The sequence below is a fragment of the Macrosteles quadrilineatus genome, unplaced genomic scaffold, assembly GCF_028750875.1.
Source record: "Macrosteles quadrilineatus isolate MER2022 unplaced genomic scaffold, UCM_ALF_1.0 Scaffold_5__1_contigs__length_97177068, whole genome shotgun sequence".
NCBI classification, from domain to species: domain Eukaryota; kingdom Metazoa; phylum Arthropoda; class Insecta; order Hemiptera; family Cicadellidae; genus Macrosteles; species Macrosteles quadrilineatus.
In genome coordinates this window covers 33,368,652-33,383,051 of record NW_026542598.1, presented here as the reverse complement: position 1 = coordinate 33,383,051, position 14,400 = coordinate 33,368,652, and the positions used below count along the sequence as shown (strand labels likewise).

At 36.5% G+C, this 14,400-nt stretch overlaps 1 long non-coding RNA gene across 1 annotated transcript in view; it reads right to left on the bottom strand.

The window, feature by feature from the left end:
- The window catches only part of LOC128996053 (uncharacterized), a 77,371-nt gene that overhangs the window by 18,895 nt on the left and 44,076 nt on the right, over window positions 1-14,400 (bottom strand). The gene's annotated exons all lie outside the window — the stretch shown is intronic.

Genomic DNA, 14,400 nt, shown 5'->3' with positions numbered 1-14,400 from the left:
TTGTTGAAAGTTGTGAGGACTATAACTAAATTTTAATTAAACTCGTTTTGACCGATTTTGTGAAAATCAAATTTTCCTGTTATTTTATGGGTTCTGTAATGTAAATCACCATTAAAATTTAAATAAAAAAAATATAAAAACTAATGGAAATATCATACATAGCAAATTGCAACAAAATCGAACCACACGTTTGTCTCTTGTCTGTACACACACACACAGACATCACTTTGAAATCCACTTTTGGGTTCAGAAAAAAAGATATTTTTTTTAAACGAATATTTCCACTCAAAAATCAAACTCGAAACAATTTTACGATAACAATACTTTCTTCGAATCGGGTGGAAAATATACACCTTTGTTGAAATTTGAAAAACAAAATTCTACCATCATCAACTGTATCAAAACCATTAAGCCTCTTCCATGACGATCTACATTATTCGCGTTTACAACATTCTATAAAAACCACCTTAGTATGACGTCACACCAACCTTGACCACGGGTTTCTTTGTTTCCCTCGCCTTAAATAAGTTCAAAGTAATATCGTTACAACACTATCGCCATTGTTCGCTCGATATGTCAGCCTATGAAACAGCAATCATGGCGCAGTAGGAATAGAATGCATCCACATGAGTTGGGTAACTTTGTACGTTGAACTATCGGAGAATAACTCACGTGTTGCAATGACCGTGCATTAATTGCGCCAATCTCTAAAACGGTCTCGAAAATTCTACTTAGTTGCACCAAGCCCAGGCCTGGTAGGGGTGAGTTGCCGGCAGAAGTAATGTCCTTGTTTTCGTTCTAACCTAACCTAACCTACTCAATTATACAGTCAAAGAGGGCCGCCACTTGGCTTCGTTAAGGAACATATCAAAGGTATTGGTGGCTCCCTGGAGTAGTTGGCGCAATTCAGGAATACCCCCACCCGACTACCTCAGGTCATTTGGCGTAATTAATGCCCGCCCAAACTATCGGAGAATAACTCGCATGTGTCGCAATTATCGACGTTACAAAAGTAATGTATCATCAACGCATATAAGTAAAACACGTGTATATTGCCATTGGGATAACATACCAATGGAGATACCTTATGATTACCTTAAGTCCGTATGATTGAACGTGTCTCCTGGCCGCGTCTACCATTGGTTTTTAAGGTCTTTAAGGACTTGCCATTGGTTTTTAAGGTCCGGGCCTATCCCAAGTAGATGAAGGTAAAAAGACAAGTTCCATCAAACAGACTATGGAGTACAAGATTGCATTAAACTATGAAAATAATCGTACATAACAGTTTAGACAAATCGACCATACAAAAAATTGCAGATATTTGTTAAGATCAAAGCTTAAGATCAGAACTTTAATGGTTCGAAGGGTGAGCATTAATTGCGCCAACTGACCTGAGTCAGGAAGTCGGGTATTCCTAAATTGCATCAACTACTCCAGAGAGCCACGCGATACCTTTGATACGTTCCTTATCCAAGCCTAATGGCGGCTCTTTTTGACTGTATAATTGAGCAGGTTATGTTAGGTTAGGATGACACGTAAACAAGGACATTACTTCTGCCGGCAAATCACCCCTACCTCGCTTTTGCTTGGCGCAACTAAGTAACATTTTTTGGGACCCTTTGAGGGCTTGGCGCAATTAAGGAACTCTTTGGCGCAATTAATGCACGGCCTTTGAAACTGGGTCCGGCGGTACAGCTGTTCTTGATTATTGGCAATTTTAGTAAATGGGTAGCTTAAGAAACAGCTAGTATTGGTCAGTAGCAAATCTACACAAGGCATCTTACTTCTTAGGCTGAAATGCACATCCAGGAATTCTTCTGGTAGTACTGTTTTTAAATTTGCTTACCTGCGGGCTATGGTGTTCAAGAGTGTATCAATGTTTTAAACAATTGGATTGTTAAGTGACCTATCAATTGGGTTTTAGAACAAGTAAACTGAGTATCACTTGATCAACGCCACACTTTCTTTTATTTATCCAAACCACAATATTCACACCTGCATTTTCTAAACTTCTGTAATTACCGGACGATTGGCAACACTGGTAGCCAGGTGGCGGATACGGAAGCCGGTCGTGGAGGCGGCGTTGCGGCGCAGTGTTGCCACTAAGAACTCGTCTCACCGGTCCTCCGTCTCCGCATACCTTCACTCACACACACACACACATACACAATACACATACAGCGGCACGACCGTCTAAGGAAAGTCAAGTACACTGCATTTACCGGGGCAAGAGCAGCATCATTCAATGGATTAACGCCGTCCGAACACTATGATACGCTCCGGTATCCCGGATAGAAACGTCCTAGAAGAGTATAGGTGACCGATGTTAAGACTAAGCCACTTATCGGTTTAAGTAAATGATATGCAGGATGGTGTTGGATAGGTTGATCAGATTAGGCTGTTAGATATTGATGGCAAGACTTTAAAAGGCTAGGAAATCAAAGAGTATTTAAAAAAGGAAAATGTTTGGATAAGTTTATTTCTGTTGAGCATATTATTCAAATTCATTGGTGGCCTAAGTCGTCTGTTTTCTGGTAGTTGAATGTATAATTTTAAATATCACACTATTTTAGGCATCTTTATAGGAACGATTAACATCTGAAAATCTACATGATCATTTGTCAATAAGTTTTCGATTTATTAGTAGTTTTACCACCAACAACCATTCGAATCTAACAAATCTTATTTCTGTCATAACCAACATTTGAATCTGGAAGTTAGTTGTCACCATGTGTAAGTCACCTTGAAAATGATAATACCATAAAACATATAATACTAACAATAGTTTAAATCTATTGAATCCCCTGACAATCAACAATAACAATTTGTCACCTTTACCAGAATCAACACGTTAGCTCTTTATTTTTCACATATTTTTTACCATCTGGTAATCAGTTATTAGCATACGATTTTAGTATAATAACAGTCACTTTGTGTGAATTAAACAATCAGCATAATCAGTTGGTAACATAACCCTTGTATAGTCAACATTTTAATCACCTGACATTCAATTTTTGTACAATCAACAATTATCATCTTAGCTCTGTTGCGATCAACTCAAGAAGGCAATGTTGGGTAAAATGCAAGGCGTATGAAAGAAGGTGTGTGCATAGTGACGTCAGTGCGAGTAAAACTTGTTTTATTTTACCAAATCATATGTTTTCTTGTAGGCTAATTTTCCAAAGACTTTCGAATGACAATCATTACGAATTAATTAGCATTGAATATATAACACTATTTAGCGTTTTATATCCAATATAGTGTTGTATTCAATATTGAATATAGTCATAGTGTTATACAGTATATTCAATGGTGGTAGTATTAGTATATAGCATTTTGATAGTGAGTACCTTTTAATCGAAAAACAGTAAAGCAGTAAATATTGTAACTGTGGCTGCCTTAACAGGCAACATATTTTTAGGTGACAATATACAAATAGTTTTAAGTATAATACCTTTTTTCAGCTCCTACTTATGTTTTATATAATTGAAAATCTCTCATTTAAGTAGCCTTAGTGGAAAATAAATAGTTACAAATAAATCGGCAAGATTGTATTTACATATATTTAACAAAAACAGCACAAAATGGCATATAGCTTAAGTTGTAGAGATTTTATAACATTTTAATGACATACTCTAAACATACAGTTCGGCCAAAACTTCTGTGCTCGCGGACAGGTCGCTAGCCCAACTAAAACTTACGGATACGGTTATTTGCAGTGCTGGGGTAGGGGTGAGTGAGTAGTTATACCTTCCGCAAAGATTCGTTCGTTCTTCGTGACGTTCCAATCCAGAGAGCTGAAACCCTGGCTGCATACAGACTGATCCGCGGTCAGAGGGTAGTTTTGGATCATTCAAACTGACCCGGGGGTCTGGTAGGTAGATAATAGGGTCGCTTGAAACATGTGATCTGACCCGCGAGTCGTTGAGGGAGGACGGGAAATTCTTCAGGCTTCTACGGGGAAAATAAGTTGAGCAACAGACAAAGTCCTTCCTTGTAGGCTACAACCAGTAATATGATTTAGCCTAAAAGCTTATTTTAGCAATTCAGTTCATTTGGCTTAAATATTGCTATCGTTTTGTTAAAATCTTTCACTTAGTAAAAACTAATTGTTATTTAGTACAAACCTTCAGAAATACATCAGTGATAACTTACATTAATATAGGGTTCTATTGAGTGATTATAACTTACTTTAAGTTTTAAACAAATTTTGAAGGTTTTTAGTCATTTTAATGTTTGTATGTTAACCCTTTCAGGCCCACTGTCCTCTGTAGGGGACATGCCATTTATTAATTTATTGTGAAGTCCAGGTCATTGTTTAGTGCCTTAAAACCCACTGTCCTGTCAACAGGACACTTTGGCAACACACAAATATCAATCTCAGCTCATTCTGTTGGATTTTACTAAAGTTACAAAAAACATATGACGTCAGGGCACGGCCGCCACAGCAGTATCAATTTGGTGGCATGACATACACACTATATGTTTGTTATACATTATTATAAATTCAAAAATTATGAAAGGTTGGTACATTATTTTGTTCCTTAGCAACGTAGGAACAATAATATAACAGTATTTTGCCTCATCAATCACTAATAAAGTTGCTGGATTTTTTTGTTTTTCGATGTCCCCTGGAGAGGACAATAGGCAAATGTTGTAGTCTATCGTCCCATTACTCCATGGTGAGTTGTAATGGTTGTAATGCTTAGAACAGCTGGGTACAGTTTGTCAACAGTGATTTAGTGGTTTTTGTTAGAGGTTATAAAATGAGTTACAGAAAAGTGGAAGCTAACGATATTTTATACCTAATTGAAAGTGGCAATGTGCCTGAACTTGAATACGGTATCTAAGTGATAGTGACAATGAACAAGTAAATATTACAACAAAATATGAAGTGAATTTTGGTCATATTGGTTTTGAAATGGAAAGAGATAATTATTGTTGTTAACTAAATAAATTCATAACATTGTGTATCTGATTTTGTGTCTATTTTTTATTGGATCCCTAGTGTTTACCATGTCCACTTTGACATACGCCCAGTGCCCTCTAGAGGGGACATATATTTGAACAAAAAATTTTTAAATGAAAATTTAAATGAAAATTATTTCCATGTGTTCACTGTAATAAGCAAGTGGTAATGCACATAATAACAGCTTCTTACCGGAATGATTGAACATTTTCATTACAAACTTTAAAAAAAACTAAAAAGTTTAAAATTTTTGAAAATTTTGTTGTTTTGTTTTTAGTTTAATGTTATTATTTTAATTTATAAGTAAGTAGTTCTTGTATTTATACAGTTTTTAATACTTTAGTTCTGTAAACTACTAAAAAAATATAGCTTTTATTTTTATTTATATGAGAATTTCACTTTAATATTTGCCCAGTGTCCTCTACAGAGGACAAGCCTCTAAATTACAAAGAAAAAATAAAAAAAATAAAAAATTGTTCAAAACATGTTTAGAGGACTTGCCTTTATTGATTTATATAAATATATTAGTTTTTTTCCAAAAAAATCAAACTTGGGCCTCAAAGGGTTAAGCTGAGCTCAGTGTGTGGTGAATGCTTCGCCCCAGAGCCAGGGCTCTCAAAGCGCCTATGATAATCCTATAGAATGCTAACATTTAGAGTATTACTCATTACTCTATTTTGTTTTTATACTATCCTTAAAAATAATACATCGTTTGTTGTAAATTATCATTGGTGCCATTTGTTTTGTCTGATGTTGCTTCCCAAAATTTAAAAATATAGGCCTAGTTTTTTTTATTTAAGTTTAGGATATGGTTATGTATTTCTTAGTTCTTGTAAGCTTTTTATGATAACAATATATTTGTTATTAAATTGGTACGTTTGATACTTCCAGAAAGTGAATTGATTATAATGATGGAAAGAATTAGTAATATGATTTATATTTAATTATTAATACACAAGTTATCGTATTACTTTGTAATCATAAAAAAATGAAAAAAAAAATTATTCTATTAAATCCCTTGCGCACAATGAAAGCGATGTATTTACGTACAAGTATTCAGTGCGAATTCATGTTTCTTGATTCATAATTAAAAAAAAAAAAATTGGTTTACTACAAAGTACAGAATTGGCTTATATCTTTGACTATCAATAATACAAAAAAATCAATTAAAAAATAGTTAGTCGCTAGCGCATTATGTAGCTGGCTCACACAACTACGTTCTTTTTTAACAAAACACTGGCTACAGAGCTGGTCCATTTAGATGGGATGTCTACTTCAATATCCAATAGTCAATGCTTGTATAAAATTTGAGTCATATTACGTAAAAGATATTAAATCTATCAATTTAATTCCGTAAGTGAATCGGTCCCCACGTATCCCGAGCTACGTAAAAGGTAAAATGGCTGTTGAGGATTCATTTTAAAGCTCAAGGTCCAAGGACTGTGGGAACAAATTATATCATAATATCAAAAATATCAGAAGTGTCAAAAACTACCCATGCTCTTCACCACAGGCCGTCAGAGATTCAGTCATTTTCTAATGGAAGTACTGTACTGTACTGCTACAGTTTTTCGATAAGCTGCTTTAAACATACCAGCTGAAAACATTACGTATTTGTGTGTTTATTGTTTTTAGTGTTCTGTTTTTAGGTTAAAATGTTAATGCGGTGTTTAAATGTATCGTATTGGGCGAAGACCGCGACTAAATGTGTAAAAAAGTGTGCATTTATTTTAAATTTGTACACATAACTATAAAGCAGTAATTGCTGCTATGGACCCCTAGTTCTCTATATTGTATTGACAATATGTTTAAAAGACTAGCGGCGAACAACGCGATACCCATATCAAAATACAATGGTGATTATAAAGTAATTAGTAGTGGGAGGAATATTTAATTCTATTCAAGACCTTCATACCTACCTTGTTTGGTGTGTATATTAATAAAAAACAATCCTGAATGATAAAATGCTGTAAGATCATCTATATTTTTAGTAACTAACCAAACAAAGCTGGAATATTCTTTCTAGAGCATTCCAGATTAACTACTATCACGCACTTCCATAGTTAATTCATAAAGCTACAAGACCTCCTAGAATATTCCAGATAGTTTTAGAAAACCATGAAATAATGAATAAAATATAATATTTTCATGTACACGCATATTGTAGGCCTACGTTGCCTTGTCCAAAACACTTTTTTGTACCCAAACCATGCGATATAGGATGATTTATATAGGAAGAGGTCATACATAGGTACATTCACCCTATTAGGAATTTGACGTCTTCTCTGTAAAAATGTCTTGTGTAACAATGTCTATTTGGGTGAAGAATTCCGAAAACTCGACCCGGTCGAGACGAAGTATGCAGTTTGAAAAAACCTGATATTGCTGTAAAATGTTGACTTGAGTGTGATTATTAGGATATAATAGTATTAATTAAATGTTTTAATCATTGATATAGTTACTTGTACTCTAAACCGTATTGAACGCTCATAGTCATAGCAAAGACTTAAGGAATTTCGTAGCCACTCGGATATACATACGATTTATTTTATATTTTATTTTACGATTTATTTGATTATCGAAATAAAAAAGAGTCTATAACCGTTGCTGCAACCCAGGCTCTGCTTTCAATTTATTAAAGTGTCTAAGTTATGGAAAAATTGATTTATTTTCATGTAAACAGTAGGACAATTAATTACAATGTAGGTTATACTTTTTGTCGAACTACAAAGTGTTTGGATTAGGCGTTAAGGTTAAACGTCTTACCGTCGGGTCCTACCAACTATAGTTTTTAATTTAAGTGCGTAATCATAGTCATAGCAAAGACTTAAGGAATTTCGTAGCCACTCGGATATGCATACGATTTATTTTATATTTTATTTTACGATTTATTTCTATTTAGCCTATTTTATTTTATGATGATATGATTATACGTGATACAGAACTGTTTACTTTTTGAACGCAAACCAAATTGCGATTAAGAAAATTAATTTAATTCCGAAATGCTATCCTCATTGAATACAAATAATTAATTGGCAACCTTGATACAAATTTAATATGTTAACTTTTTGCCAATTGTAGAAACCTGATATCGAAACTTATAGAATATTTGGACGGAATTGAATACACACAATAAACTAAATAAAAGACTAAACTAGGCTAGCTATATTAAGCCAAATCAATTAAATTGCTAAAATGAGCTAATAGGCTAAATCATATTAGTTATAATATAATATAATAATATAAGCAAATACGAAGTCTATTACTCAACTTATTTTCCCGTAGAGGACGGGGAGAATTTCCCTCCCTCCCTCAACGACCCGCGGATCAGATCACAGGTTTCAAGCGACGCTATTATCTACCTGCCAGACCCCCGGGTCAGTTTGAATGATCCAAAACTACCCTCTGACCGCGGATCAATTCGAGCACACGCGAAACCCTACTGGACTGAGGCTGTTTTAGGACTTTTAGTCCTCTTCAACCAATAAAAGATTCGTGGCGGCTGAAGGATTAGGACGGTCGGGTGGTGTCCCGAGTGGTCCCAGCCCCTAAATTAGCCCTCGCTCGGGGCCGTAGAACGATTGGCACACATTTTTAGCCGATTTGGAATAGCACGACTGGCACAATCATTAAAGGGGATTAAGAAGGGTCAAACTGTAAGGTTCGGAAAGGCACGATTGACACAACAGACCGGTAAGGAAGTAGTAGGCAGGTAGCCAGAATGCGGGAAAATGGAAATTGTTTTGTCCCCACAAAGTCCCCGCTGTAGTGCTTATTAGAGTTAGCAATTACTTCATCCATGGTGTAAGTTTGAGCGACAAATCTGCTGCTACGGTCACTATGCCCCTGCTGGACCTAAATAAAACTACACTAACCCAACCTAACTTAACTAAACCTAACCTAACTTAACTTAACTAACCTAACCTAACTTAACCTAACCTAACTTAACTTAACCTAACCTAACCATTGAAAATACGCGATATTACCGGCAAATGACTGTCGTAGCAGAGTTGATGGGGAATTTTAAACTTCCCGTTTTCCCTCGTGCGATGGCGTTTACCTGGTCGAGCGGTTGTGCCAATCGTGCCTTTTCCAAGCAGGCTAGTTGACCCTCCTTATTCCGCTCAAATGATTGTGCCAATACTGCCATGGGCAGAAGATCCAAAAATGTGTGCCTGTGCCAATCGTCCCGTTCCCTCGCTCGGCTGCTCGGGGCTTTGACAATGAGTCACCCACTGGGCTCAATGCATAGTTGGTAAAATGTTTGTATATCACCATAATGTGTATTAAATAACGTCATTTTTGTAACCTGCATCAAATAACAAGAACATTGAGCCCAAACACGAAATAATTGCGAGGATATTAAGCATACCACGACACGAAAACTGTCAATTATTTTTTATAACCAAATGTATACGTAATATCGTCGCAATTATTTCGTGTTATATATATATAACTAAGTAGTGTTATACACGAATACTAGAAAAACACATTTGTCTAGTATTCGTGGTGTTATATATTCAATGCTAATTCGTAATGATTGTCATTCGAAAGTCTTTGGAAAATTACAAGAAAACATATGATTTGGTAAAATAAAACACGTTTTACTCGCACTGACGTCACTATGCACACACCTTCTTTCATACGCCTTGGGTAAAATGGTTCTTTTAAATCAACATTATCTCATAACAATCAATTGTTAGTACACCATGATAGTTCTTCACTTGCCACACTTTTGACTTAACGATCGACATCTTTCCCTAGCAAGAATCAACCCAAGAAAGGAGTGTTGAGTAACATGATTCTTAAAAATCAACAATTTAATCACATAGCAACCGATTAGTATACCTATATAGTTATCACTCAACGATGTCGTATATTCAACATCTCTGCCCTGTTAGCAGTGTTGGTAACGAGATATGAACAGCACGAGCAGACCAACGTGAGTACACGATGGTAATTGAATAACGCTCAACGCAAGATTTGTATTGAATAACGCCTAACCAGTGACGCACGGTTGCCTCCTTACTATTGGCCAATTGGCCAAACACTGTGGCAAATACCACAGCAAGAGTGAAAATGTTCTTTACTTTTATTGAAATTTGAGTAATAGCAAAATTATCACGGATGATAGACTTTGAATGGTGAAAGAAGACTCGTCCTATTGAAAACTCTGCTTTGGTGTATTTCATGTTGAAAACGAGTACAAAATGTTCTTTAAGATGGTAACATATTTTACTATTGGCGCTTTTCTGGGCGGTTGTATAGCTATAGAACTAGCTATTGTTTATAAGATCGTGTAATTTGGTTGAAATAGTTTTAATAACAATAAGTTGAATGCCAAGAAACAGATAATAAACACCAAATCGTATTTTTACTGTGTTGCGACATAAGGTTTATGTTGCCAACTTTGTTATTACATAATATTGATCATTACTAATAATAAATTGTCCAAGAATGAACCATGTTAAACATACAAAGTCACGCTACATGCATAAATAATAGATCTTAAACCTAATTAAAGAATTACACTAATGCACATTTTGTAATTTGTAAACTTTACTTATGGATTTGTTGTGTATTAAAGTTTGTGCATTTACATTTGTAGGCAATTTTAAAATTGGTTTCACTTGCTTCAAACGTAAGTTTGGTTGTATCATAGATAGACTAACCAATACAAGTAGACTTCTCATCCCATTGTAGATTTTTAAGCTCGCTTTTCGTGTCCAGTTCATGTCCGGTGACACTGATCGCTAGTGTCGACAAAATTTTGTTTCTATTGTTTTAGGTCTAATCTGATTTGTGCTTAACTGTTTGGCTATAAAACTAGGGAACGAGTTATTGTTTATAATTAATCGAGTTATTTTGTTAAACGATGTTTTAAATGACTGAAATAACAAGAAACAAATTGTAAACAAAACACGACCTCTACAGTGCGACGTACAGAACTAACAATAAAATTGGCATCAGCTGTTCTATAAGGATGAGAAATCTATAACAGCATTTAAAAATGCAAACGATCACATGAGGCGAACAAATTAGTTTTTACACGTGAAATTCACAGGATAAAATAATTGTATGGAATAAAATATAAATTTCACAAACGAGCTAAATATAATGGCCTTCTCTACGGCGTTACTAAAACATACAGTTATGCGGCTCCAGATGCGTTGCCATCAACATTATCATCGCTTTTTGCCGGTTATCGTGCGGCTCGCCTACACTAAATGGCTTCTAATTTTGTTCTCTCGTTTTTGGGAGATTAGTCTGTATAATATAGAGGTTTCTGCACGAAAGAGCAATATTTGGGGAGTACCATGACTTGGGGCTCTTCATTTTACATGATTATAATATGTGGCATCTTGCTCTTCAAATGAAGACTATATCCTGGGATGCTTCAAAAGGCACTTGTCATTTCTCGCGGGTAATGATACTACAGTGTCCGTGCATTTCTTGCTGACGGACAGTCCAAATGAAATGTACAAAATTCAACTTATCAAAACATGTCTCAATCATCCCACTACTGTGCATCCATAGTCAATTCCTTTACACAACTGAGGTTTAGTTTCCCCGGAAAAATTCCCGTGCGAATCCTGACCGACCCGGCTCACAATCGATTATAATTCAAATGAAAAACGTGAAATGCGTCCGAGCTTTCTCCCGAATGTTAAGCGATGACAAGCGCCTACGACGCTTCACTTTCCCGGCGCTTTACAACATATCTGTTGGCATCGCTCCACTATGGGGAAACCACAGAAACCCTTCGCTTATGACCACCGCGTGGGCCGGGGAATTTATTATCAATTTCAGTTCACAGGGGAAAGGTTTATGGAAATTGCACATACAGTAGGTTTGAATTTTAATTTCACGGCTCATCAGTTTTAAAAATAAATAAAATCGTTGGTTGCTGTAATGTAAAATAGTTTTGGTTTTTAGCCAGGCCTAGAAGGAGTCAACATCAATTGGAAGTCGTACATACAGTTTGAACTAGAAGAATCGTAGTGGTCGCTACAGCAGGACTACTTAATACGGGCATGTAGACCCTTGTATGTACAAAAGGCACTGACTAGGCCTAACATTCCCAACCGTTTGCAAAAGATAGAAATATAATAGTAAGAAAAAGACCAATGAATGGGGGGAAGGGTCAGAAAAGCGATTTATTAATCAATGTACATGAAGTGGAGAAATTTAATGGACAAGAAGAGCATATGCGTAACTAGGATCACCCTTAGGGGGGGGGGGGTTTACACTGGGGGTCTGGGAGTCCTGGAAAATTTACCTCCCCCGGAAAATTATCCAAAATCAGATATACAGAGATGTAAACTCGTGTTTTAGGCTATTTAGAGACATGTGGAAGATATTTTTTAATTGAAGAAAAACGTTTATAGTAAAAATCACGTTCAATTCGTGCTTACATTACCATTGACTGTTGGATACTGAAGCAGACATAGCCTCATGCATATGGACCCGTCACCAACTTTTATCCATAACACAGTTCTGGGACCACAGATTCTGTCATAGATTTTGCTAGTGCCTAAAAGTTTTGCTTCAGTCGTTATTATTACTGAGACAGTTGATGTGACATTATTAACCTGGGTTTAAACGCCCACGTATGAGTCAGAAATCGGTCATTTACATCAGCGGGATCTGTCGGTGGCTCACTTCAACTACGCTCATTTTGTTTAAAACCGGCGACAACTTTAACATGGAGATGGAATGTCTAGGTGTATCAATAGTCAAAGGTATTATCTACCAGCGACTAATTCCATAAAGGTGGCGTCTGCAAAACGCCAGAAGTAAATCTTTAATTATGACTCTCAGCTAACATTGTCAACTGTTTTAAATTCCCCGAGCGTTAGAGGTAGCACGGCTACTGTATGGAATGTTAAGCTGACATTGCGGGTAAGTTAAGTTGTAACCAAGGTCGAGGCCACCCTAGAAACCCTACACTGTCATTACGAGGTGAAAAATCTAAGCACGTCATGGGGAGTGAGAGTATTAAACCACCCTTCCCCACACCTACAACCCCTATCATGTGCATACTTAGTACACTTAGTAGTAACGAGCTGGATTAGTAGTAAAGTGTAGGGTTTCGATTCCCGATGCAAACCTCCATCATATGCATACTTGGTGAACTTAGTAGTAATCTATGTGGAACGAGCTGGAGTATTGGGGTGGGATTTAGGTCCCGAGGCTGGCTCAAATCCCGCCAATCACAAATTGATTATAGTTAAGTGATAATATCACACCCTTTATACCTAGTGCTAGTAATGTGCATAAATGTTCCGGTTTCGAAGCTAGTGTCCTACGATGTGAAGTCGGGACATAAAAGTACCAAACACATTTTTAAAACTTAATATCTTCATTATTCTTTCCAATTTGAGGTACTTAACAAGAAACCTAATAACAGAACGCGATTCATACTTTCCTCGCATCGTTTGCGGTTATTATGACGAGACTCATGACTTTTTTCCCTAGGATGCTAGGCACGAGCCCGGAATTGTTTTTCACATTACTTCATGCTAGAGTTAGGGGTTGCGGCAATATCACTTAGATATAGTCCATTGGTGACTTGGCGGGATTTGAATCCGGGACCTCAGGGACTGAAGTCCCGCGCTCTAAGACTTATTATGACATGGGGTGAACATCGTGTAGAATCGTACTGGATGACGTAAAGAACACGTAATGTGAATTAGTTTGCTTGACCACGACACGACGGGAATTCGATAGAGACTAGCTTTAAAAAATGAGAATCATGTCATTAAGATTATTTACTACAACATTTTGTTTATTTTTTATTTTTTTGTATATTCTAAGTGGAAATCCAATAGAATCAAGAGTTCTAAGACGGCTAAGGCACAAGCAAAACATTTTTTACAAAATTGTATTCAGATTTCCTTTCTTTACTACTTTTGTAATTGGCCCCAGTAACGTAACCTTACGTCAACAACCCAAATAAACTTCGATCATTAACACCCAGTAACAACCTTTGCCCGTTGCACAAGTTAAGTTATTGTGGCGGAAACCGAGATCGCCCTCAGTCTAGTCTAGCGTGCGGCGGTTGGGTGAAGGGCCTGGCTTACTTAATGCCATTAAGTAATGGCCACAATTAGCTGCCCGTTGGCATTCGCCGTTGACGTTGACTGCCATCAACCATTAGCCGTTACCGTCAAACGTCCGTAATGGCCGGTGTTGCCTAAACCCTAAACCCAAACAGACAAGCGATTAGAGGTTGGCAAATCGGATCTTGGATCTTGGGAACGTAACTGTTTTCGGTGTGCTTGGCAAATCGTCACAGATATTGTGGGGTGTGCTATACTCCGTTCACAAATGGTCATGGACGAGTAAGGAAAAACAAACCTTTTATTACTACGATACGTATGTAACAGTTATAGTTCATTCAGCATACTACAACACTAGGCTACCGTATT